We start from the raw sequence: 27,560 nt of genomic DNA, 5'->3' as shown, positions 1-27,560 counted from the left end.
AACGTATACTCCAGGTTTTCAGTATGATTCCAAGGGCCAATTTGAAGTTCCTTCAGTTTAACACGATAATTGTTCTTGAGCTTTTAACACCCAATATATATGCATGGATTGTAGTTTGCAACTGAAAAAAAGATACATCTTCCTTACAAGCCAGGTGAAGGAAGGCTTTCACAGACTGGTATCTCTCATTACCTTGCATGTTTAGAGACGTTGGTTCATGAATCACAATATGAACGGTTTGCAGTAGGAAAATTTACTCCAGTTTCTCAGTCTTTATTCAAGTGCCAGAAAGACGTTTCTGCAGTTTTCTGTGTAAAACCGTGTTGGAGATATTACGTCCCCATATAAATGTATGGTGTGTAGTTTACAACTGAAAGAATCCTTGTTTTCCCAACAAGATAGTTGAAGGCAGCTTCCAAACACACTTATCTCTCAGAACTTAGCATATGGGGAGGCGTTCATTCATCTAGCACAATGGGATCGATTTGCAGGAGAAACTTTTTCTCTGGATTCTCAGTCTGTTTCCTAGTGCCACTTTTAAGTTCCTGAAATTTTCACTGGAAATCCGAGTTGGTTTTACCACCTCCCGTTATATATGTAAAGAGTGTATTTTGCAACTGAAAAGAAAATTTTTGTTCCCAACAAGCTAGTTGAATTTCGGCTTTCAAACACACATATCTCAGAAATGTGCATGTTGAAAGACGTTCGTTCATCTACCATAAAGGGAATGGATTGCAGTGGAAACTTTCTCCCTGGTTTCTCAAAATTTTTACAAGTGCTGATTTGATGTACTTGCAGTTTTCATTTGAAAACCAAGTTGGATCTAGTACATCCCCTTATATATGTAAGGAGTGTTGTTTGCAATCTTAATATATCACTGTGTTCCCAACAATCTAGTTGAATTAAGGCTTTAAACTCAATTATCTCTCAGAAATGAGCATGTGGTGATGTTCTTTCATTTAGAAAAATGCGATCGATTTTCAGTAGGAACTGTTACTCTTGATTCTCAGTGTTTTTCCTAGTTCCGTAGTGCTATTCTTGCATTTTTCACAATAAAACTGTTTTGGAGCTAGTACCTCCCCTTATACATGTATGGACAAAAATTTCTCAACTGAAAATGTACATTGAGTTCCCAACAAGCTATGTTAAGTACGGTTTACAAACACAAATATCTCTCATATCTGAGAAAGTGGAGAGACGTTTCTTCATGTAGCACCAAGCAACTGGTTTATAGGGCAAAGTTTTACACTTGATTCTCTGTATGTTTCCTAGTGCGAGGTCCACGATCCTGCAGTTTTCAGCATAAAACTGAGTTCGAGCTAGTACCTAAAATTATATATGTATGGATTGTAGCTTGCAAATGAAAAGAATCATTTTGTTCCCAACAAGCTAGGTGAAGGACGGCTTTCACACACACATAAATCTCAGATCGGAGCATGTGGAGGGAAGTTCATTAGTGTAGGAGAAAGTGAAATGTTTGGAGGATTATCTTTTACTCTGGTTTCTCAGTCTGATCCCTAGTGCCAATTTGAATATCCTGTAGTTTCTTCACGAAAATCGAGTTGGAGTTTGTAACTCCCAATATATATGTATGGAGTGTATTGTGCAACTGAAAAGCAATTCTGTGTTCCAAACAAGCTTTATGAAGGACTGCTTTCAAACATATATATATTTGAGAACTGAGCATATGGAGAGAATTTCGTCATCTAGCACAAAAGGAAATTTTTGCAGGAGAAACGTATACTCCAGGTTTTCAGTATGTTTCCAAGGGCCAATTTGATGTTCCTACAGTTTAACACGATAATTGTTCTTGAGCTTTTAACACCCAATATATATGCATGGATTGTAGTTTGCAACTGAAAAAAAGATACATCTTCCTTACAAGCCAGGTGAGGGAAGTCTTTCACAGACTGGTATCTCTCAGTACTTTGCATGTTTAGAGAAGTTTTTTCATGAATCACAATATGAACGGTTTGCAGTAGAAAAATTTACTCCAGTTTCTCAGTCTTTATTCAAGTGCCGGAAAGACGTTTCTGCAGTTTTCTGTGTAAAACCGTGTTGGAGATAGTACGTCCTCATATAAATGTATGGTGTGTAGTTTACAACTGAAAGAAGCCTTGTTTTCACAACAAGATATGTGAAGGCAGCTTCCAAACACACTTATCTCTCAGAACATAGCATATGTGGAGGCGTTCATTCATCTAGCACAATGGGATCGATTTGCAGGAGAAACTTTTTCTCTGGATTCCCAGTCTGTTTCCTAGTGCCTATTTGAATTTCCTGCTGTTTTTACAAAAAAATGCTGGAACTACTACCTCCCCATATATATTTAAGGAGCGTATTTTGCAACTGAAAAGTAACTTTGTGTTCCCAAAAAAGTTCCTTGAAGGACGTCTTTCACACACAATAATCTCTCCGAACGGAGCAAGTGGAGAGACGATCTTTCAGCTAGATCAAAGGGAACGGTTTGCAGGAGAAATTTTACTCTTGTTCCTCAGTCTGTTTCCTAGAGCCGGTTTGAACTTCCTGCAGTCTTCACTGTTAAAGTGAGTTGGAGCTTGTTCCTCCCCATATATATGTATGGAATGTAGATTGCTACTGAAAAGAAGCTTTGTGATCCCTGCAAGCTAGGTAAAGGACGGCTTTCACGCACATTTATCTCTCAGAACTGAGCTTGTGGAGAGACCTTCATTATTCTAGCACAAACGGAACGGTTTATAGTGGAAATTTTACCCTGATTTCTCAGTCTTTTTATAATAGACGGTTTAAAGTTCCTGCAGATTACTGGAAAACCGAGTTTTAGCTATTACCTCCCCGTATATATTTAAGGAGTGTAGTTTGCAACCATAAGGAATATTTGTGTTCCCTACAAGCTACGTGATGTATGGCTTTAAAAACACTTACCAGTCAGAACTGAGCATGTGGAGAGTAGTACGTTCATGAAGCACAAAATGATTGGTTTGCAGCAGTATCTTTTACTCAGCTTTCTCAGATTGTTTCCTATGCCACTTTGAAGTTCCTTCAGTTTTCAGTGTAAAACCGATTTGGATTTCTTACCTCCCCATATATATGTAAGGATGTAAATTTGAAATTGAAGTGGTACTTTATGTTAACTACCAGCAAGGCAAATTAAGGCTTACAAACACACTTACATCTCAGAACCAAGAATGTGGAGAGACTTTCATTTATCTATGAGAAAGTGAACGGGTTGCAAGAGAAACATTTACTCCAGGTTTTCATTATGATTCCAAGGGCCAATTTGAAGTACCTGAATTTTATCACGATAATTGTTTTTGAGCTTTTAACACCCAATATATATGCATGGATTGTAGTTTGCAACTGAAAAGAAGATTCATCTTCCTAACAAGCTAGGTGAAGGAAGGCTTTCACAGACTGGTATCTCTCAGTACCTTGCATGTGTAGTGACGTTGGTACATGAATCACAAAATGAACAGTTTGCAGGAGAAAATATTACTCCAGTTTCTCAGTCTTTATCAAAGTGCCGGAAAGAAGTTTCTGCTGTTTTCTGTGTAAAACCGTGTTGGAGCTAGTACTTCCACATATAAATGTATGGTGTGTAGTTTACAACTGAAAGAAACCTTGTTTTCCCAACAAGATAGGGGAAGGCAGCTTTCAAACACACTTATCTCTCAGAACTGAGCATGTGTGGAGGCGTTCATTCATCTAGCACAATGGGATCGCTTTGCAGGAGAAATTTTACTCTGGATTCTCAGGTTGTTTCCTAGTGCCACTTGTAAGTTCCTGAAATTTTCACTGGAAATCCGAGTTGGTTTTACCACCTCCCGTTATATATGTAAGGAGTGTATTTTGCAACTGAAAAGAAAATTTTTGTTCCCAACAATCTATTTGAATTTCGGCTTTCAAACACACATATCTCAGATATGTGCATGTTGAAAGACGTTCGTTCATCTAGCACAAAGGGAATGGTTTGCAGTGGAAACTTTCACCCTGGTTTCTGAAAATTTTACAAGTGCTGATTTGATGTACCTGCAGTTATCATTTGAAAACCAAGTTGGATCTAGTACAACCCCTTGTATATGTAAGGAGTGTTGTTTCCAATCTTAATATATCACTGTGTTCCCAACAATCTAGTTGAATTAAGGCTTTAAACTCAATTATCTCTCAGAAATGAGCATGTGGTGATGTTCGTTCATCTAGAAAAATGCGATCGATTTTCAGTAGGAACTGTTACTCTTGATTCTCAGTGTTTTTCCTAGTTCCGTACTGCTATTCTTGCATTTTTCACAATAAAACTGTTTTGGAGCTAGTACCTCCCCTTATACATTTATGGACAAAAATTTCTCAACTGAAAATGTACATTGACTTCCCAACAAGCTATGTTAAGTACGGTTTACAAACACAAATATCTCTCATATCTGAGAAAGTGGAGAGACGTTTGTTCATGAAGCACCAAGCAACTGGTTTATAGGGCAAAGTTTTACACTAGATTCTCTGTATGTTTCCTAGTGCCAGGTCCACGATCCTGCAATTTTCAGCATAAAACTGAGTTCGAGCTAGTACCTACAATTATATATGTATGGATTGTAGTTTGCAAATGAAAAGAATCTTTTTGTTCCCATCAAGCTAGGTGAAGGACGGCTTTCACACACACTTAAATCTCAGAACGATGCATGTGGAGGGACTTTCATTAGTGTAGGAGAAAGTGAAATGTTTGGAGGATTAACTTTTACTCTGGTTTCTCAGTCTGATTCCTAGTGCCAGTTTGAATTTCCTGTAGTTTCTTCACGAAAATCGAGTTGGAGATTGTAACTCCCAATATATATGTATGGAGTGAAGTTTGCAACTGAAAAGCATTTCAGTGTTCCAAACAAGCTATATGAAGGATGCTTTCAACCATATTTTTATCTGAGAACTGAGCATATGGAGAGAAGTTCGTCATCTAGCACAAAAGGAACTGTTTGCAGGAGAAACATATACTCTGCTTTCTCAGTCTGTTTCCTAGTGCCTATTTGAATTTCCTGCTGTTTTTACAAAAAAATGCTGGAACTACTACCTCCCCATATATATTTAAGGAGCGTATTTTGCAACTGAAAAGTAACTTTGTGTTCCCAAAAAAGTTCCTTGAAGGACGTCTTTCACACACAGTAATCTCTCCGAACTGAACAAGTGGAGAGACGATCGTTCAGCTAGATCAAAGGGAAAGGTTTGCAGGAGAAATTTTACTCTTGTTCCTCAGTCTGTTTCCTAGAGCCGGTTTGAACTTCCTGCAGTCTTCAGTGTTAAAGTGAGTTGGAGCTTGTTCCTCCCCTTATATATGTATGGAATGTAGATTGCTACTGAAAAGAAGCTTTGTGATCCCTGCAAGCTAGTTGAAGGACGGCTTTCACGCACATTTATCTCTCAGAACTGAGCTTGTGGAGAGACCTTCATTAATCTAGCACAAACGGAACGGTTTGTAGTGGAATTTTTACCCTGATTTCTCAGTCTTTTTATAATAGACGGTTTAAAGTTCCTGCAGATTACTGGAAAACCGAGTTTTAGCTATTACCTCCCCGTATATATTTAAGGAGTGTAGTTTGCAACCATAAGGAATATTTGTGTTCCCTACAAGCTACGTGATGTATGGCTTTAAAAACACTTACCAGTCAGAACTGAGCAAGAGGAGAGTAGTACGTTCATGAAACACAAAATGATTGGTTTGCAGCAGTATCTTTTACTCTGCTTTCTCAGATTGTTTCCTATGCCACTTTGAAGTTCCTTCAGTTTTCAGTGTAAAACCGATTTGGATTTCTTACCTCCCCATATATATGTAAGGATGTAAATTTGAAATTGAAATGGTACTTTATGTTAACTACCAGCAAGGCAAAGTAAGGCTTACAAACACACTTACCTCTCAGAACCAAGAATGTGGAGAGACTTTCATTTATCTATGAGAAAGTGAACGGGTTGCAAGAGAAACATTTACTCCAGGTTTTCATTATGATTCCAAGGGCCAATTTGAAGTTCCTGCAGTTTATCACGATAATTGTTTTTGAGCTTTTAACACCCAATATTTATGCATGGATTGTAGTTTGCAACTGAAAAGAAGATTCATCTTCCTAACAAGCTAGGTGAAGGAAGGCTTTCACAGATTGGTATCTCTCAGTAACTTGCATGTGTAGAGACGTTGGTACATGAATCACAAAATTAAAGGTTTGCAGGAGAAAATATTACTCCAGTTTCTCAGTCTTTATCAAAGTGCCGGAAAGAAGTTTCTGCTCTTTTCTGTGTAAAACCGTGTTGGAACTAGTACGTCCTCATATAAATGTATGGTGTGTAGTTTACAACTGAAAGAAACCTTGTTTTCCCAATAAGATAGGGGAAGGCAGCTTCCAAACACACTTATCTCTCAGAACTGAGCATGTGTGGAGGCGTTCATTCATCTAGATCAATGGGATCGCTTTGCAGGAGGAATTTTACTCTGGATTCTCAGGTTGTTTCCTAGTGCCACTTTTAAGTTCCTGAAGTTTTCAATGGAAATCCGAGTTGGTGTTACTACTTCCCGTTATAAATTTAAGAAGTGTAATTTGCAACTGAAAAGAAAATTTTTGTTCCCAACAAGCTAGTTGTATTTCGGCTTTCAAACACACATATCTCAGAAATGTGCATGTAGAAAAACGTTCGTTCATCTAGCACAAAGGGAATGGTTTGCAGTAGAAACTTTCACCCTGGATTCTCAAAATTTTTACAAGTGCTGATTTGATGTACCTGCAGTCTTCATTTGAAAACCAAGTTGGTTCTAGTACATCCCCTTATATATGTAAGGAGTGTTGTTTGCAATCTTAATATATCACAGTTTTCCCAAAAATCTAGTTGAATTAAGGATTTAAACTCAATTATCTCTCAGAAATGAGCATGTGGTGATGTTCGTTCTTCTAGAAAATGCGATCGATTTTCATTAGGTACTGTTACTCTTGATTCTCAGGGTTTTCCTATTTTCGTAGTGCTGTCCTTGCATTTTTCACGATAAAACAGTTTTGGAAGTAGTACCTCGCCTTGTACATGTATGGATAAAAATGTTTCAAATGAAAATGTACATTGAGTTCCCAACAAGCTACGTTAAGTACGGTTTACAAACACAAATATCTCTCATAACAGATAAAGTGGAGAGACGTTTGTTCATGTAGCACCAAGCAACTGGTTTATAGGGCAAAGGTTTACACTAGAGTCTCTGTATGTTTCCTGGTGCCAGGTACACGATCCTGCACTTTTAAGCATAAAAATGTGTTCGAGATAGTACCTACAATTTTATATTTATGGATTGTAGCTTGCAACTGAAAAGTATCTTTTTGTTCCAAACAAGCTAGGTGAAGGACGGCTTTCACACACACTTATATCTCAGAACGGAGCATGTGGAGGGACTTTCATTAGTGTAGGAGAAAGTGAAATGTTTGGAGGATTATCTTTTACTCTGGTTTCTCAGTCTGATTCCTAGTGCCAATTTGAAAATCCTGTAGTTTCTTCACGAAAATCGAGTTGGAGTTTGTAACTCCCAATATATATGTATGGAGTGTATTGTGCAACTGAAAAGCAATTCTGTGTTCCAAACAAGCTTTATGAAGGACTGCTTTCAAACATATATATATTTGAGAACTGAGCATATGGAGAGAATTTCGTCATCTAGCACAAAAGGAACTGTTTGCAGGGGAAACGTATACTCCAGGTTTTCAGTATGATTCCAAGGGCCAATTTGAAGTTCCTACTGTTTAACACGATAATTGTTCTTGAGCTTTTAACACCCAATATATATGCATGGATTGTAGTTTGCAACTGAAAAAAAGATACATCTTCCTTACAAGCCAGGTGAAGGAAGGCTTTCACAGACTGGTATCTCTCATTACCTTGCATGTTTAGAGACGTTGGTTCATGAATCACAATATGAACGATTTGCAGTAGAAAAATTTACTCCAGTTTCTCAGTCTTTATTCAAGTGCCAGAAAGACGTTTCTGCAGTTTTCTGTGTAAAACCGTGTTGGAGATATTACGTCCCCATATAAATGTATGGTGTGTAGTTTACAACTGAAAGAATCCTTGTTTTCCCAACAAGATAGTTGAAGGCAGCTTCCAAACACACTTATCTCTCAGAACTTAGCATATGGGGAGGCGTTCATTCATCTAGCACAATGGGATCGATTTGCAGGAGAAACTTTTTCTCTGGATTCTCAGTCTGTTTCCTAGTGCCACTTTTAAGTTCCTGAAATTTTCACTGGAAATCCGAGTTGGTTTTACCACCTCCCGTTATATATGTAAAGAGTGTATTTTGCAACTGAAAAGAAAATTTTTGTTCCCAACAAGCTAGTTGAATTTCGGCTTTCAAACACACATATCTCAGAAATGTGCATGTTGAAAGACGTTCGTTCATCTACCATAAAGGGAATGGATTGCAGTGGAAACTTTCTCCCTGGTTTCTCAAAATTTTTACAAGTGCTGATTTGATGTACTTGCAGTTTTCATTTGAAAACCAAGTTGGATCTAGTACATCCCCTTATATATGTAAGGAGTGTTGTTTGCAATCTTAATATATCACTGTGTTCCCAACAATCTAGTTGAATTAAGGCTTTAAACTCAATTATCTCTCAGAAATGAGCATGTGGTGATGTTCTTTCATTTAGAAAAATGCGATCGATTTTCAGTAGGAACTGTTACTCTTGATTCTCAGCGTTTTTCCTAGTTCCGTAGTGCTATTCTTGCATTTTTCACAATAAAACTGTTTTGGAGCTAGTACCTCCCCTTATACATGTATGGACAAAAATTTCTCAACTGAAAATGTACATTGAGTTCCCAACAAGCTATGTTAAGTACGGTTTACAAACACAAATATCTCTCATATCTGAGAAAGTGGAGAGACGTTTGTTCATGTAGCACCAAGCAACTGGTTTATAGGGCAAAGTTTTACACTTGATTCTCTGTATGTTTCCTAGTGCGAGGTCCACGATCCTGCAGTTTTCAGCATAAAACTGAGTTCGAGCTAGTACCTAAAATTATATATGTATGGATTGTAGCTTGCAAATGAAAAGAATCATTTTGTTCCCAACAAGCTAGGTGAAGGACGGCTTTCACACACACATAAATCTCAGATCGGAGCATGTGGAGGGAAGTTCATTAGTGTAGGAGAAAGTGAAATGTTTGGAGGATTATCTTTTACTCTGGTTTCTCAGTCTGATCCCTAGTGCCAATTTGAATATCCTGTAGTTTCTTCACGAAAATCGAGTTGGAGTTTGTAACTCCCAATATATATGTATGGAGTGTTTTGTGCAACTGAAAAGCAATTCTGTGTTCCAAACAAGCTTTATGAAGGACTGCTTTCAAACATATATATATTTGAGAACTGAGCATATGGAGAGAATTTCATCATCTAGCACAAAAGGAACTTTTTGCAGGAGAAACGTATACTCCAGGTTTTCAGTATGTTTCCAAGGGCCAATTTGATGTTCCTACAGTTTAACACGATAATTGTTCTTGAGCTTTTAACACCCAATATATATGCATGGATTGTAGTTTGCAACTGAAAAAAAGATACATCTTCCTTACAAGCCAGGTGAGGGAAGTCTTTCACAGACTGGTATCTCTCAGTACTTTGCATGTTTAGAGAAGTTTTTTCATGAATCACAATATGAACGGTTTGCAGTAGAAAAATTTACTCCAGTTTCTCAGTCTTTATTCAAGTGCCGGAAAGACGTTTCTGCAGTTTTCTGTGTAAAACCGTGTTGGAGATAGTACGTCCTCATATAAATGTATGGTGTGTAGTTTACAACTGAAAGAAGCCTTGTTTTCACAACAAGATATGTGAAGGCAGCTTCCAAACACACTTATCTCTCAGAACATAGCATATGTGGAGGCGTTCATTCATCTAGCACAATGGGATCGATTTGCAGGAGAAACTTTTTCTCTGGATTCCCAGTCTGTTTCCTAGTGCCTATTTGAATTTCCTGCTGTTTTTACAAAAAAATGCTGGAACTACTACCTCCCCATATATATTTAAGGAGCGTATTTTGCAACTGAAAAGTAACTTTGTGTTCCCAAAAAAGTTCCTTGAAGGACGTCTTTCACACACAATAATCTCTCCGAACGGAGCAAGTGGAGAGACGATCTTTCAGCTAGATCAAAGGGAACGGTTTGCAGGAGAAATTTTACTCTTGTTCCTCAGTCTGTTTCCTAGAGCCGGTTTGAACTTCCTGCAGTCTTCACTGTTAAAGTGAGTTGGAGCTTGTTCCTCCCCATATATATGTATGGAATGTAGATTGCTACTGAAAAGAAGCTTTGTGATCCCTGCAAGCTAGGTAAAGGACGGCTTTCACGCACATTTATCTCTCAGAACTGAGCTTGTGGAGAGACCTTCATTATTCTAGCACAAACGGAACGGTTTATAGTGGAAATTTTACCCTGATTTCTCAGTCTTTTTATAATAGACGGTTTAAAGTTCCTGCAGATTACTGGAAAACCGAGTTTTAGCTATTACCTCCCCGTATATATTTAAGGAGTGTAGTTTGCAACCATAAGGAATATTTGTGTTCCCTACAAGCTACGTGATGTATGGCTTTAAAAACACTTACCAGTCAGAACTGAGCATGTGGAGAGTAGTACGTTCATGAAGCACAAAATGATTGGTTTGCAGCAGTATCTTTTACTCAGCTTTCTCAGATTGTTTCCTATGCCACTTTGAAGTTCCTTCAGTTTTCAGTGTAAAACCGATTTGGATTTCTTACCTCCCCATATATATGTAAGGATGTAAATTTGAAATTGAAGTGGTACTTTATGTTAACTACCAGCAAGGCAAATTAAGGCTTACAAACACACTTACATCTCAGAACCAAGAATGTGGAGAGACTTTCATTTATCTATGAGAAAGTGAACGGGTTGCAAGAGAAACATTTACTCCAGGTTTTCATTATGATTCCAAGGGCCAATTTGAAGTACCTGAATTTTATCACGATAATTGTTTTTGAGCTTTTAACACCCAATATATATGCATGGATTGTAGTTTGCAACTGAAAAGAAGATTCATCTTCCTAACAAGCTAGGTGAAGGAAGGCTTTCACAGACTGGTATCTCTCAGTACCTTGCATGTGTAGAGACGTTGGTACATGAATCACAAAATGAACAGTTTGCAGGAGAAAATATTACTCCAGTTTCTCAGTCTTTATCAAAGTGCCGGAAAGAAGTTTCTGCTGTTTTCTGTGTAAAACCGTGTTGGAGCTAGTACTTCCACATATAAATGTATGGTGTGTAGTTTACAACTGAAAGAAACCTTGTTTTCCCAACAAGATAGGGGAAGGCAGCTTTCAAACACACTTATCTCTCAGAACTGAGCATGTGGGGAGGCGTTCATTCATCTAGCACAATGGGATCGCTTTGCAGGAGAAATTTTACTCTGGATTCTCAGGTTGTTTCCTAGTGCCACTTGTAAGTTCCTGAAATTTTCACTGGAAATCCGAGTTGGTTTTACCACCTCCCGTTATATATGTAAGGAGTGTATTTTGCAACTGAAAAGAAAATTTTTGTTCCCAACAATCTATTTGAATTTCGGCTTTCAAACACACATATCTCAGAAATGTGCATGTTGAAAGACGTTCGTTCATCTAGCACAAAGGGAATGGTTTGCAGTGGAAACTTTCACCCTGGTTTCTCAAAATTTTAACAAGTGCTGATTTGATGTACTTGCAGTTTTCATTTGAAAACCAAGTTGGCTCTAGTACATCCCCTTATATATGTAAGGAGTGTTGTTTGAAATCTTAATATATCACTGTGTTCCCAACAATCTAGTTGAATTAAGGCTTTAAACTCAATTATCTCTCAGAAATGAGCATGTGGTGATGTTCTTTCATTTAGAAAAATGCGATCGATTTTCAGTAGGAACTGTTACTCTTGATTCTCAGGGTTTTTCCTAGTTCCGTAGTGCTATTCTTGCATTTTTCACAATAAAACAGTTTTGGAGCTAGTACCTCCCCTTATACATGTATGGACAAAAATTTCTCAACTGAAAATGTACATTGAGTTCCCAACAAGCTATGTTAAGTACGGTTTACAAACACAAATATCTCTCATATCTGAGAAAGTGGAGAGACGTTTGTTCATCTAGCACCAAGCAACTGGTATATAGGGCAAAGTTTTACACTAGATTCTCTGTATGTTTCCTAGTGCGAGGTCCACGATCCTGCAGTTTTCAGCATAAAACTGAGTTCGAGCTAGTACCTACAATTATATATGTATGGATTGTAGCTTGCAAATGAAAAGAATCATTTTGTTCCCAACAAGCTAGGTGAAGGACGGCTTTCACACACACTTAAATCTCAGAACGGAGCATGTGGAGGGACGTTCATTAGTGTAGGAGAAAGTGAAATGTTTGGAGGATTATCTTTTACTCTGGTTTCTCAGTATGATCCCTAGTGCCAATTTGAATATCCTGTAGTTTCTTCACGAAAATCGATTTGGAGTTTGTAACTCCCAATATATATGTATGGAGTGTATTGTGCAACTGAAAAGCAATTCTGTGTTCCAAACAAGCTTTATGAAGGACTGCTTTCAAACATATATATATTTTAGAACTGAGCATATGGAGAGAATTTCATCATCTAGCACAAAAGGAAATGTTTGCAGGAGAAACGTATACTCCAGGTTTTCAGTATGATTCCAAGGGCCAATTTGAAGTTCCTACAGTTTAACACGATAATAGTTCTTGAGCTTTTAACACCCAATATATATGCATGGATTGTAGTTTGCAACTGAAAAAAAGATACATCTTCCTAACAAGCCAGGTGAAGGAAGGCTTTCACAGACTGGTATCTCTCAGTACCTTGCATGTTTAGAGACGTTGGTTCATGAATCACAATATGAACGGTTTGCAGTAGAAAAATTTACTCCAGTTTCTCAGTCTTTATTCAAGTGCCGGAAAGACGTTTCTGCAGTTTTATGTGTTAAACCGAGTTGGAGATAGTACGTCCTCATATAAATGTATGGTGTGTAGTATACAACTGAAAGAAACCTTGTTTTCCCAACAAGAAAGTTGAAGGCAGCTTCCAAACACACTTATCTCTCAGAACTTAGCATATGGGGAGGCGTTCATTCATCTAGCACATTGGGATCGATTTGCAGGAGAAACTTTTTCTCTGGATTCTCAGTTTGTTTCCTAGTGCCACTTTTAAGTTCCTGAAGTTTTCACTGGAAATCCGAGTTGGTGTTACTACTTCCCGTTATAAATTTAACGAGTGTAATTTGCAACTGAAAAGAAAATTTATGTTCCCAACCAGCTAGTTGAATTTCGGCTTTCAAACACACATATCTCAGAAATGTGCATGTTGATAGAATTTCGTTCATCTACCACAAAGGGAATGGTTTGCAGTAGAAACTTTCACCCTGGTTTCCCAAATTTTTACAAGTGCTGATTTGATGTACCTGCAGTTTTCATTTGAAAACCAAGTTGGCTCTAGTACATCCCCTTATATATGTAAGGAGTGTTGTTTGCAATCTTAATATATCACTGTGTTCCCAACAATCTAGTTGAATTAAGGCTTTAAACTCAATTATCTCTCAGAAATGAGCATGTGGTGATGTTCTTTCATTTAGAAAAATGCGATCGATTTTCAGTAGGAACTGTTACTCTTGATTCTCAGGGTTTTTCCTAGTTCCGTAGTGCTATTCTTGCATTTTTCACAATAAAACAGTTTTGGAGCTAGTACCTCCCCTTATACATGTATGGACAAAAATTTCTCAACTGAAAATGTACATTGAGTTCCCAACAAGCTATGTTAAGTACGGTTTACAAACACAAATATCTCTCATATCTGAGAAAGTGGAGAGACGTTTGTTCATCTAGCACCAAGCAACTGTTATATAGGGCAAAGTTTTACACTAGATTCTCTGTATGTTTCCTAGTGCGAGGTCCACGATCCTGCAGTTTTCAGCATAAAACTGAGTTCGAGCTAGTACCTACAATTATATATGTATGGATTGTAGCTTGCAAATGAAAAGAATCATTTTGTTCCCAACAAGCTAGGTGAAGGACGGCTTTCACACACACTTAAATCTCAGAACGGAGCATGTGGAGGGACGTTCATTAGTGTAGGAGAAAGTGAAATGTTTGGAGGATTATCTTTTACTCTGGTTTCTCAGTATGATCCCTAGTGCCAATTTGAATATCCTGTAGTTTCTTCACGAAAATCGATTTGGAGTTTGTAACTCCCAATATATATGTATGGAGTGTATTGTGCAACCGAAAAGCAATTCTGTGTTCCAAACAAGCTTTATGAAGGACTGCTTTCAAACATATATATATTTTAGAACTGAGCATATGGAGAGAATTTCATCATCTAGCACAAAAGGAAATGTTTGCAGGAGAAACGTATACTCCAGGTTTTCAGTATGATTCCAAGGGCCAATTTGAAGTTCCTACAGTTTAACACGATAATAGTTCTTGAGCTTTTAACACCCAATATATATGCATGGATTGTAGTTTGCAACTGAAAAAAAGATACATCTTCCTAACAAGCCAGGTGAAGGAAGGCTTTCACAGACTGGTATCTCTCAGTACCTTGCATGTTTAGAGACGTTGGTTCATGAATCACAATATGAACGGTTTGCAGTAGAAAAATTTACTCCAGTTTCTCAGTCTTTATTCAAGTGCCGGAAAGACGTTTCTGCAGTTTTATGTGTTAAACCGAGTTGGAGATAGTACGTCCTCATATAAATGTATGGTGTGTAGTATACAACTGAAAGAAACCTTGTTTTCACAAGAAGATAGGTGAAGGCAGCTTCCAAACACACTTATCTCTCAGAACTTAGCATATGGGGAGGCGTTCATTCATCTAGCACAATGGGATCGATTTGCAGGAGAAACTTTTTCTCTGGATTCTCAGTTTGTTTCCTAGTGCCACTTTTAAGTTCCTGAAGTTTTCACTGGAAATCCGAGTTGGTGTTACTACTTCCCGTTATAAATTTAACGAGTGTAATTTGCAACTGAAAAGAAAATTTATGTTCCCAACCAGCTAGTTGAATTTCGGCTTTCAAACACACATATCTCAGAAATGTGCATGTTGATAGAATTTCGTTCATCTACCACAAAGGGAATGGTTTGCAGTGGAAACTTTCACCCTGGTTTCCCAAATTTTTACAAGTGCTGATTTGATGTACCTGCAGTTTTCATTTGAAAACCAAGTTGTATATACTACATCCCCTTATATATGTAAGGAGTGTTGTTTGCAATCTTAATATATCACTGTGTTCCCAACAATCTAGTTGAATTAAGGCTTTAAACTCAATTATCTCTCAGAAATGAGCATGTGGTGATGATCGTTCATCTAGAAAAATGCGATCGATTTTCAGTAGGAACTGTTACTCTTGATTCTCAGGTTTTTTCCTAGTTCCGTAGTGCTGTTCTTGCATTTTTCACAATAAAACAGTTTTGGAGCTATTACCTCCCCTTATACATGTATGGACAAAAATTTGTCAACTGAAAATGTACATTGAATTCACAACAAGCTATGTTAACTACGGTTTACAAACACAAATATCTCTCATAACTGAGAAAGTTTAGAGACGTTTGTTCATCTAGCACCAAGCAACTGGTTTATAGGGCAAAGTTTTACACTAGATTCTCTGTATGTTTCCTAGTGCCAGGTCCACGATCCTGCAGTTTTCAGCATAAAACTGAGTTCGAGCTATTATCTACAAATATATATGTATGGATTGTAGCTTGCAACTGAAAAGAATCTTTTTGTTCCCAACAAGTTAGGTGAAGGACCGCTTTCACACACACTTAAATCTCAGAACAGAGCATGTGGAGGGACTTTCATTAGTGTAGGAAAAATTGAAATGTTTGAAGGTTTATCTTTTACTCTGGTTTCTCAGTCTGATTCCTAGTGCCAATTTGAATTTCCTGTAGTTTCTTCACGAAAATCGAGTTGGAGATTGTAACTCCCTATATATATGTATGCAATGTAGTTTGCAACTGAAAAGCAATTATGTGTTCCAAACAAGCTATATGAATGACTGCTTTCAACCATATTTTTATCTGAGAACTGATCATATGGAGAGAAGTTCGTCATCTAACACAAAAGGAACTGTTTGCAGGAGAAACATATACTCTGCTTTCTCAGTCTGTTTCCTAGTGCCTATTTGAAGTTCCTGCTGTTTTTACAGAAAAACTGCTGGAACTACTACATCCCCATATATATTTAAGGAGCGTAGTTTGCAACTGGAAAGTAATTTTGTGTTCCCAAAAAGTTCCTTGAAGGACGTCTTTCACACACAATAATCTCTCTGAACGGAGCAAGTGGAGAGACGATCGTTCAGCTAGAACAAAGGGAACGGTTTGCAGGAGAAATTTTACTCTTGTCACTAAGTCTGTTTCCTAGAGCCGGTTTGAATTTCCTGCAGTCTTCACTGTTAAAGTGAGTTGGAGCTTGTTCCTCCCCATATATATGTATGGAGTGTAGATTGCTACTGTAAAGAAGCTTTGTGATCCCTGCAAGCTAGGTGAAGGACGGCATTCACGCACATTAATCTCTCAGAACTGAGCTTGTGGAGAGACCTTCATTAATCTAACAGAAAGGGAACGGTTTGTAGTGGAATTTTTACCCTGAATTCTCATTCTTTTTATAATAGACGGTTTAAAGTTCCTGCAGATTACTGGAAAACCGAGTTTTAGCTATTACCTCCCCATATATATATAAGGAGTGTAGTTTGCAACCATAAGGAATATTTGTGTTCCCTACAAGCTACGTGATGTATGTCTTTAAACACACTTATCAGTCAAAACTGAGCAAGAGGGGAGAAATTCGTTCATGAAGCACAAAATGATTGGTTTGCAGCAGTTTCTTTTACTCTGCTTTCTCATATTTTTTCCTATGCCACTTTGAAGTTCCTTAAGTTTTCAGTGTAAAACCGATTTGGATTTCTTAACTCCCCATATAAATGTACGGATTTATGTTTGAAACTGAAATGGTACTTTATGTTAACTACCAGCAAGGCAAAGTAAGGCTTACAAACACACTTACCTCTCAGAACCAAGAATGTGAAGAGACTTTCATTTATCTATGAGAAAGTGAACGGGTTGCAAGAGAAACATTTACACCAGGTTTTCAGTACGATTCCAAGGGCCAATTTGAAGTTCCTTCAGTTTAACACGATATTTGTTTTTGAGCTTTTAAAACACAATATATATGCATGGATTGTAGTTTGCAACTGAAAAGAAGATTCATCTTCCTAACAAGCTAGGTGAAGGAAGGCTTTCACAGACTGGTATCTCTCAGTACCTTGCATGTGTAAAGACGTTGGTTCATGAATCACAATATGAACGGTTGCAGGAGAAAATTTTACTCCAGTTTTTCAGTTTTTATCAAAGTGACGGAAAGACTTTTCTGCAGTTTTCTGTGTTAAACCGTTTTGGAGCTAGTACGTCCTCATATAAATGTATGGTGTGTAGTTTACAACTGAAAGAAACCTTGTTTTCCCAACAAGATAGGTGAAGGCAGCTTCCAAACACACTTATCTCTCAGAACTGAGCATGTGGGGAGGCGTTCATTCATCTAGCTCAATGGGATCGCTTTGCAGGGGAATTTTTACTCTGGATTCTCAGTTTGTTTATTAGTGCCACTTTTAAGTTCCTGAAGTTTTCACTAGAAATCCGAGTTGCTGTTACTACTTCCCGTTATAAATTTAAGGAGTGTAATTTGCAACTGAAAAGAAAATTTTTGTTCCCAACAAGCTAGTTGAATTTCGGCTTTCAAACACACATATCTCAGAAATGTGCATGTTGAAAGACGTTCGTTCATCTAGCACAAAGGGAATGGTTTGCAGTGCAAACTTTCACCCTGGTTTCTCAAAATTTTACAAGTGCTGATTTGATGTACCTGCAGTTTTCATTTGAAAACCAATTTGGTTCAAGTACATCCCTTATATATGTAAGGAGTTTTGTTTGCAATCTTAATATATAACTCTGTTCCCAAAAATCTGGTTGAATTAAGGCTTTAAACTTAATTATCTCTCAGAAATGTGCATGTGATGATGTTCGTTCATCTAGAAATATGCGGTCGATTTTCAGTAGGAACTGTTACTCTTGATTCTCATTTTTTTTCCAATTTCCGTAGTGCTTTACTTGCATTTTTCACGATAAAACAGTTTTGGAAATATTACCTCACCTTATACATGTATGGACAGAAATTTTTCAACTGAAAATGTACATTGAGTTCCCAACAAGCTATGTTAAGTACGGTTTACAAACACAAATATCTCCCATAACTGAGAAAGTGTAGAGACGTTTGTTCATCAAGCACCAAACAACTGGTTTATAGGGCAAAGATTTACACTAGATTCTCTATATGTTTCCTAGTGCCAGGTACACGATCCTGCAGTTTTCAGCATAAAACTGAGTTCGAGCTAGTACCTACAATTATATATGTATGGATTGTAGCTTGCAACTGAAAACTATCTTTTTGTTCCAAACAAGCTAGGTGAAGGACGGCTTTCACACACACTTATATCTCAGAACGGAGCATGTGGCGGGACTTTCATTAGTGTAGGAGAAAGTGAAATGTTTGGAGGATTACCTTTTACTCTGGTTTCTCAGTCTGATTTCTAGTGCCAATTTGAATTTCCTATAGATTCTTCACGAAAATCGGGTTGGAGTTTTTAACTCCAATATATATGTATGGAGTGTATTGTGCAACTGAAAAGCAATTCTGTGTTCCAAACAAGCTTTATGAAGGACTGCTTTCAAACATATATATATTTGAGAACTGAGCATATGGAGAGAATTTCGTCATCTAGCACAAAAGGAACTGTTTGCAGGAGAAACGTATACTCCAGGTTTTCAGTTTGATTCCAAGGGCCAATTTGAAGTTCCTACAGTTTAACACGATAGTTTTTCTTGAGCTTTTAAAACCCAATATATATGCTTGGATTGTAGTTTGCAACTGAAAAAAAGATACATCTTCCTTACAAGCCAGGTGAAGGAAGGCTTTCACAGACTGGTATCTCTCAGTAACTTGCATGTTTAGAGACGTTGGTTCATGAATCACAATATGAACGGTTTGCAGTAGAAAAATTTACTCCTGTTTCTCAGTCTTTATTCAAGTGCCGGAAAGACGTTTCTGCATTTTTCTGTGTAAAACCGTGTTGGAGATAGTACGTCCTCATATAAATGTATGGTGTGTAGTTTACAACTGAAAGAAGCCTTGTTTTCCCAACAAGATAGGTGAAGGCAGCTTCCAAACACACTTATCTCTCAGAACTTAGCATATGTGGAGGCGTTCATTCATCTAGCACAATGGGATCGATTTGCAGGAGAAACTTTTCTCCGGATTCTCAGTCTGTTTCCTAGTGCCACTTTTAAGTTCCTGAAATTTTCACTGGAAATACGAGTTGGTTTTACCACCTCCCGTTATATATGTAAGGAGTGTACTTTGCAACTGAAAAGAAAATTTTTGTTCCCAACAAGCTAGTTGAATTTCGGCTTTCAAACCCACATATCTCAGAAATGTGCATGTTGAAAGACGTTCGTTCATCTAGCACAAAGGGAATGGTTTGCAGTGGAAACTTTCACACTGGTTTCTCAAAATTTTTACAAGTGCTGATTTGATGTACCTGCAGTTTTCATTTGAAAACCAAGTTGGTTCTAGTACATCCCCTTATATATGTAAGGAGTGTTATTTGCAATCTTAATATATCACAGTGTTCCCAAAAATCTAGTTGAATTAAGGATTTAAACTCAATTATCTCTCAGAAATGAGCATGTGGTGATGTTCGTTCATCTAGAAAAATGCGATCGATTTTAATTAGGAACTGTTACTCTTGATTCTCAGGGATTTCCTATTTCCGTAGTGCTGTCTTTGCATTTTTCACGATAAAACATTTTTGGAAATAGTACCTCGCCTTATACATGTATGGACAAAAATTTTTCAACTGAAAATATACATTGAGTTCCCAACAAGCTACGTTAAGTACGGTTTACAAACACAAATATCTCTCATAACAGAGAAAGTGGAGAGACGTTTGTTCATCAAGCACCAAGCAACTGGTTTATAGGGCAAAGATTTACACTAGATTCTCTGTATGTTTCCTGGTGCCAGGTACAGGATCCTGCAGTTTTCAGCATAAAACTGAGTTCGAGCTAGAACTTACAATTATATATGTATGGATTGTAGCTTGCAAATGAAAAGTATATTTTTGTTCCCAACAAGCTAGGTGAAGGACGGCTTTCACACACACTTATATCTCAGAACGGAGCATGTGGAGGGACTTTCATTAGTGTAGGAGAAAGTGAAATGTTTGGAGGATTATCTTTTACTCTGGTTTCTCAGTCTGATTCCTAGTGCCAATTTGAATATCCTGTAGTTTCTTCACGAAAATCGAGTTGGAGTTTGTAACCCCAATATATATGTATGGAGTGTATTTTGCAACAGAAATGTAATTCTGTGTTCGAAACAAGCTATATGAAGGACTGCTTTCAACCATATATATATCTGAGAACTGAGCATATGGAGAAAATTTCGTCATGTAGCACAAAAGGAACTGTTTGCAGGAGAAACATTTTCTCCAGGTTTTCAGTATGATTCCAAGGGCCAATTTGAAGTTCCTGCAGTTTATCACGATAACTGTTTTTGAGTTTTTAACACCCAATATATATGCATGGATTGTAGTTTGCAACTGAATAGAAGATTCATCTTCCTAACAAGCAAGTTGAAGGAAGGCTTTCAAGGACTAGTATCTCTCAGTACCTTGCATGTGTAGAGACGTTTGTTCATGAATCACAAAATGAACGGTTTGCAGTAGAAAAATTTACTCCAGTATCTCAGTCTTTATCCAAGTGCCGGAAAGACGTTTCTGCAGTTTTCTGTGTAAAATCGTGTTGGAGATAGTACGTCCTCATATAAATGTGTGGTGTGCAGTTTACTACTGAAAGAAACCTTGTTTTCCCAACAAGATAGGTGAAGGCAGCTTCCAAACACACTTATATCTCAGAACTTAGCATATGTGGAGGCGTTCATTCATCTCGCACAATGGGATCGCTTTGCAGGAGAATCTTTTACTCTGGATTCTCAGTCTGTTTCCTAGTGCCACTTTAAAGTTCCTGAAATTTTCACTGGAAATCCGAGTTGCTGTTACTACCTCCCGTTATAAATTTAAGGTGTGTAATTTGCAACTGAAAAGAAAATTTTTCTTCCCAACAAGCTAGTTGAATTTCGGCTTTCAAACACACATATCTCAGAAATGTGCATGTTGAAAGACGTTCGTTCATCTAGCACAAAGGGAATGGTTTGCAGTGGAAACTTTCACACTGGTTTCTCAAAATTTTTACAAGTGCTGATTTGATGTACCTGCAGTTTTCATTTGAAAACCAAGTTGGTTCTAGTACATCCCCTTATATATGTAAGGAGTGTTATTTGCAATCTTAATATATCACAGTGTTCCCAAAAATCTAGTTGAATTAAGGATTTAAACTCAATTATCTCTCAGAAATGAGCATGTGGTGATGTTCGTTCATCTAGAAAAATGCGATCGATTTTAATTAGGAACTGTTACTCTTGATTCTCAGGGATTTCCTATTTCCGTAGTGCTGTCTTTGCATTTTTCACGATAAAACATTTTTGGAAGTAGTACCTCGCCTTATACATGTATGGACAAAAATTTTTCAACTGAAAATGTACATTGAGTTCCCAACAAGCTACGTTAAGTACGGTTTACAAACACAAATATCTCTCATAACAGAGAAAGTGGAGAGACGTTTGTTCATCAAGCACCAAGCAACTGGTTTATAGGGCAAAGATTTACACTAGATTCTCTGTATGTTTCCTGGTGCCAGGTAGAGGATCCTGCAGTTTTCAGCATAAAACTGAGTTCGAGCAAGTACCTACAATTATATATGTATTGATTGTAGCTTGCAAATGAAAAGAATCTTTTTGTTCCCAACAAGCTAGGTGAAGGACGGCTTTCCCACACACTTAAATCTCAGAACGGAGCATGTGGAGGGACTTTCATTAGTGTAGGAGAAAGTGAAATGTTTGGAGGATTATCTTTTACTCTGGTTTCTCAGTCTGATCCCTAGTTCCAGTTTGAATTTCCTGTAGATTCTTCACGAAAATCGAGTTGGAGATTGTAAATACATATATATATGTATGGAGTGAAGTTTGCAACTGAAAAGCATATTTGTGTTCCAAACAAGCTATATGAAGGACTGCTTTCAACCATATTTTTATCTGAGAATTGAGCATATACAGAGAAGTTCGTTATCTAGCACAAAAGGAACTGTTTGCAGGAGAAACATATACTCTGCTTTCTCAGTCTGTTTCTTAGTGCCTATTTGAAGTTCCTGCTGTTTTTACAGAAAAAATGCTGGAACTACTACCTCCCCATATATATTTAAGGAGCGTAGTTTGCAACTGAACAGTAACTTTGTGTTCCAAACAAGTTAATTGAAGGACGTCTTTCACACACAATAATCTCTCCGAACGGAGCAAGTGGAGAGACGATCGTTCAGCTAGAACGAAGGGAACGGTTTGCAGGGAAAATTTTACTCTTGTTCCTCAGTCTGTTTCCTAGAGCCGGTTTGAATTTCCTGCAGTCTTCACTGTTAAAGTGATTTGGAGCTTGTTCCTCCCCATATAAATGTATGGAGTGTAGATTGCTACTGAAAACAATCTTTGTGATCCCTGCAAGTTAGGTGAAGGACGGCTTTCACGCACATTTATCTCTCAGAACTGAGCTTGTGGAGAGACCTTCTTTAATCTAGCACAGACGGAACGGTTTGTAGTGGAATTTTTACCCTGATTTCTCAGTCTTTTTATAATAGACGGTTTAAAGTTCCTGCAGTTTACTGGAAAACCGAGTTTTAGCTATTACCTCCCCAAATATATTTAAGGAGTGTAGTTTGCAACCATAAGGAATATTTGTGTTCCCTACAAGCTACGTGATGTATGGCTTTAAACACACATATCAGTCAGAACTGAGCAAGAGGAGAGAAGTTCGTTCATCAAGCACAAAATGATTGGTTTGCAGCAGTATCTTTTACTCTGCTTTCTCAGTTTTTTTACTGTGCCACTTTGAAGTTCCTTCAGTTTTCAGTGTAAAGCCGATTTGGATTTCTTACCTCACCATATAAATATAAGGATGTAAGTTTGAAAGTGAAATGGTACTTTATGTTCCCTAACAGCGAGGCAAATTAAGGCTTACAAACACAATTATTTCTCAGAACCGAGAATGTAGAGGGACTTTCATTTATCTAGGAGAATGTGAACGAGTTGCAAGAGAAACATTTACTCCAGTTTTTCTGTATGATTCCAAGGGCCAATTTGAAGTTCCTGCAGTTTATCACGATAATTGTTTTGAGCTTTTAACACCCAATATATATGCATGGATTGTAGATTGCAACTGAAAAGAAGAATCATCTTCCTAAGAAGCTAGGTGAATGAAGGCTTTAACAGACTGGTATTTCTCAGTACCTTGCATGTGTAGAGACTTTGGTTCATGAATCACAAAATGAACGGTTTGCAGGAGAAAATTTTACTCCAGTTTCTCAGTCTTTATCAAAGTGCCGGAAAGAAGTTTCTGCAGTTATCTGTGTAAAACCGAGTTGGAGCTAGTACGTCCTCATATAAATGTATGGTGTGTATTTTACAACTGAAAGAAACCTTGTTTCCCCAACAAGATAGTTGAAGGCAGCTTCCAAACACACTTATCTCTCAGAACTGAGCATGTGTGGAGGCGTTCATTCATCTAGCACAATGGGATGGCTTTGCAGGAGAAATTTTACTCTGGAATCTCAGTTTGTTTCCTAGTGCCACTTTTAAGTTCCTGAAGTTTTCACTGGAAATCCGAGTTGGTGTTACTACTTCCCGTTATAAACTTAAGGAGTGTAATTTGCAACTGAAAAGAATATTTTTGTTCCCAAAAACTAGTTGAATTTCGGCTTTGAAACACACATATCTCAGAAATGTTCATGTTGAAAGACGTTCGTTCATCTAGCACAAAGGGAATGCTTTGCAGTGGAAACTTTCATCCTGGGTTCTCAAAATTTTTACAAGTGCTGATTTGATGTACTTGCAGTTTTCATTTGAAAACCAAGTTGGATCTAGTACATCCCCTTATATATGTAAGGAGTGTTGTTTGCAATCTTAATATATCACTGTGTTCCCAACAATCTAGTTGAATTAAGGCTTTAAACTCAATTATCTCTCAGAAATGAGCATGTGGTGATGTTCTTTCATTTAGAAAAATGCGATCGATTTTCAGTAGGAACTGTTACTCTTGATTCTCAGTGTTTTTCCTAGTTCCGTAGTGCTATTCTTGCATTTTTCACAATAAAACAGTTTTGGATCTAGTACCTCCCCTTATACATATATGGACAAATATTTCTCAACTGAAAATGTACATTGAGTTCCCAACAAGCTATGTTAATTACGGTTTACAAACACAAATATCTCTCATATCTGAGAAAGTGGAGAGACGTTTGTTCATCTAGCACCAAGCAACTGGTTTATAGGGCAAAGTTTTACACTAGATTCTCTGTATGTTTCCTAGTGCTAGGTCCACGTTCCTGCAGTTTTCAGCACAAAACTGTGTTCGAGCTAGTACCTACAATTATATATGTATGGATTGTAGCTTGCAAATGAAAAGAATCATTTTGTTCCCAACAAGCTAGGTGAAGGACGGTTTCACACACACTTAAATCTCAGAACGGAGCACGTGGAGGGACTTTCATTAGTGTAGGAGAAAGTGAAATGTTTGGAGGATTATCTTTTACTCTGGATTCTCAGTCTGATTCCTAGTGCCAGTTTTAATTTCCTGTAGTTTCTTCACGAAAATCGAGTTGGAGATTGTAACACCCAATATATATATATGGAGTGAATTTTGCAACTGAAAAGCATTTCTGTGTTCCAAACAAGCTATATGAAGGAATGCTTTCAACCATATTTTTTTCTGAGAACTGAGCATATGGAGAGAAGTTCGTCATCTAGCACAAAAGGAACTGTTTGCAGGAGAAACATATACTCTGCTTTCTCAGTCTGTTTCCTAGTGCCTATTTGAAGTTCCTGCTGTTTTTACAGAAAAACTGCTGGAACTACTACCTCCCCATATATATTTAAGGAGCGTAATTTGCATCTGAAAAGTAACTTTGTGTTCCCAAATAAGTTCATTGAAGGGCGTCTTTCACACACAATAATCTCTCTGAACGGAGCAAGTGGAGAGACGATCGTTCAGCTAGATCAAAGGGAACGGCTTGCACGAGAAATTTTCTCTTGTTCCTCAGTCTGTTTCCTAGAGCCGGTTTGAACTTCCTGCAGTCTTCACTGTTAAAGTGAGTTGGAGCTTGTTCCTCCCCATATATATGTATGGAGTGTAGATTGCTACTGAAAAGAATCTTTGTGATCCCTGCAAGCTAGGAGAAGGACGGCTTTCACGCACATTAATTTCTCAGAACTGAGCTTGTGGAGAGACCTTCATTAATCTAGCACAAACGGAACGGTTTGTAGTGGAATTTTTACCCTGATTTCTCAGTCTTTTTATAATAGACGTTTTAAAGTTCCTGCAGATTACTGGAAAACCGAGTTTTAGCTATTACATCCCCGTATATATTTAAGGAGTGTAGTTTGCAACCATAAGGAATATTTGTGTTCCCTACAAGCTACGTGATGTATGGCTTTAAAAACACTTATCAGTCAGAACTGAGCAAGAGGAGAGAAGTTCGTTCATCAAGCACAAAATGATTGGATTGCAGCAGTATCTTTTACTCTGCTTTCTCAGATTGTTTCCTATGCCACTTTGAAGTTCCTTCAGGTTTCAGTGTAAAACAGATTTGGATTTCTTACTTCCCCATATAAATGTACGGATGTAAGTTTGAAACTGAAATGGTACTTAATGTTAACTACCAGCAAGGCAAAGTAAGGCTTACAAACACACTTAAATCTCAGAACCAAGAATGTGAAGTGACTTTCATTTATCTAGGAGAAAGTGAACGGGTTGCAAGAGAAACATTTACTCCAGGTTTTCATTATGATTCCAAGGGCCAATTTGAAGTTTCTGCAGTTTATCACGATAAAAGTTTTTGAGCTTTTAACACCCAATATATATGCATGGATTGTAGTTTGCAACTGAAAAGAAGATTCATCTTCCTAACAAGCTAGGTGAAGGAAGGCTTTCACAGACTGGTATCTCTCAGTACCTTGCATGTGTAGAGACGTTGGTACATGAATCACAAAATGAACGGTTTGCAGGAGAAAATATTACTCCAGTTTCTCAGTCTTTATCAAAGTGCCGGAAAGAAGTTTCTGCTGTTTTCTGTGTAAAACCGTGTTGGAGCTAGTACGTCCTCATATATATGTATTGTGTGAAGTTTACAACTGAAAGAAACCTTGTTTTCCCAACAAGATAGGGGAAGGCAGCTTCCAAACAAACTTATCTCTCAGAACTGAGCATGTGTGGAGGCGTTCATTCATCTAGCACAATGGGATCGCTTTGCAGGAGAAATTTTACTCTGGATTCTCAGTTTGTTTCCTAGTGCCACTTTTAATTTCCTGAAGTTTTCACTGGAAATCCGAGTTGGTGTTACTACTTCCCGTTATAAATTTAAGGAGTGTAATTTGCAACTGAAAAGAAAATTTTTGTTCCCAACAAGCTAGTTGTATTTCGGCTTTCAAACACACATATCTCAGAAATGTGCATGTTGAAAAAAGTTCGTTCATCTAGCACAAAGGGAATGGTTTGCAGTAGAAACTTTCACCCTGGATTCTCAAAATTTTACAAGTGCTGATTTGATGTACCTGCAGTCTTCATTTGAAAACCAAGTTGGTTCTAGTACATCCCCTTATATATGTAAGGAGTGTTGTTTGCAATCTTAATATATCACAGTGTTCCCAAAAATCTAGTTGAATTAAGGATATAAACTCAATTATCTCTCAGAAATGAGCATGTGGTGATGTTCGTTCATCTAGAAAAATGCGATCTATTTTCATTAGGTACTGTTACTCTTGATTCTCAGGGTTTTCCTATTTTCGTAGTGCTGTCCTTGCATTTTTCACGATAAAACAGTTTTGGAAGTAGTACCTCGCCTTATACAAGTATGGACAAAAATTTCTCAACTGAAAATGTACATTGAGTTCCCAACAAGCTACGTTAAGTACGGTTTACAAACACAAATATCTCTCATAACAGAGAAAGTGGAGAGACGTTTGTTCATCAAGCACCAAGCAACTGGTTAATAGGGCAAAGATTTACACTAGATTCTCTGTATGTTTCCTGGTGCCAGGTACACGATCCTGCAGTTTTCAGCATAAAACTGTGTTCGAGCTAGTACCTACAATTATATATTTATGGATTGTAGCTTGCAAATGAAAAGAATCTTTTTGTTCCCAACAAGCTAGGTGAAGGACGGCTTTCACACACACTTATATCTCAGAACGGAGCATGTGGAGGGACTTTCATTAGTGTAGGATAAAGTGAAATGTTTGGAGGATTATCTTTTACTCTGGTTTCTCAGTCTGATCCTTAGTGCCAATTTGATTATCCTGTAGTTTCTTCACGAAAATCGAGTTGGGGTTTGTAACTCCCAA

This window comes from Camelus dromedarius, chromosome Y (assembly GCF_036321535.1).
Source record: "Camelus dromedarius isolate mCamDro1 chromosome Y, mCamDro1.pat, whole genome shotgun sequence".
In the NCBI taxonomy this organism is placed as follows: domain Eukaryota; kingdom Metazoa; phylum Chordata; class Mammalia; order Artiodactyla; family Camelidae; genus Camelus; species Camelus dromedarius.
The sequence above is the reverse complement of the archived record's forward strand: the minus strand, read 5'-3'. Positions refer to the sequence as shown.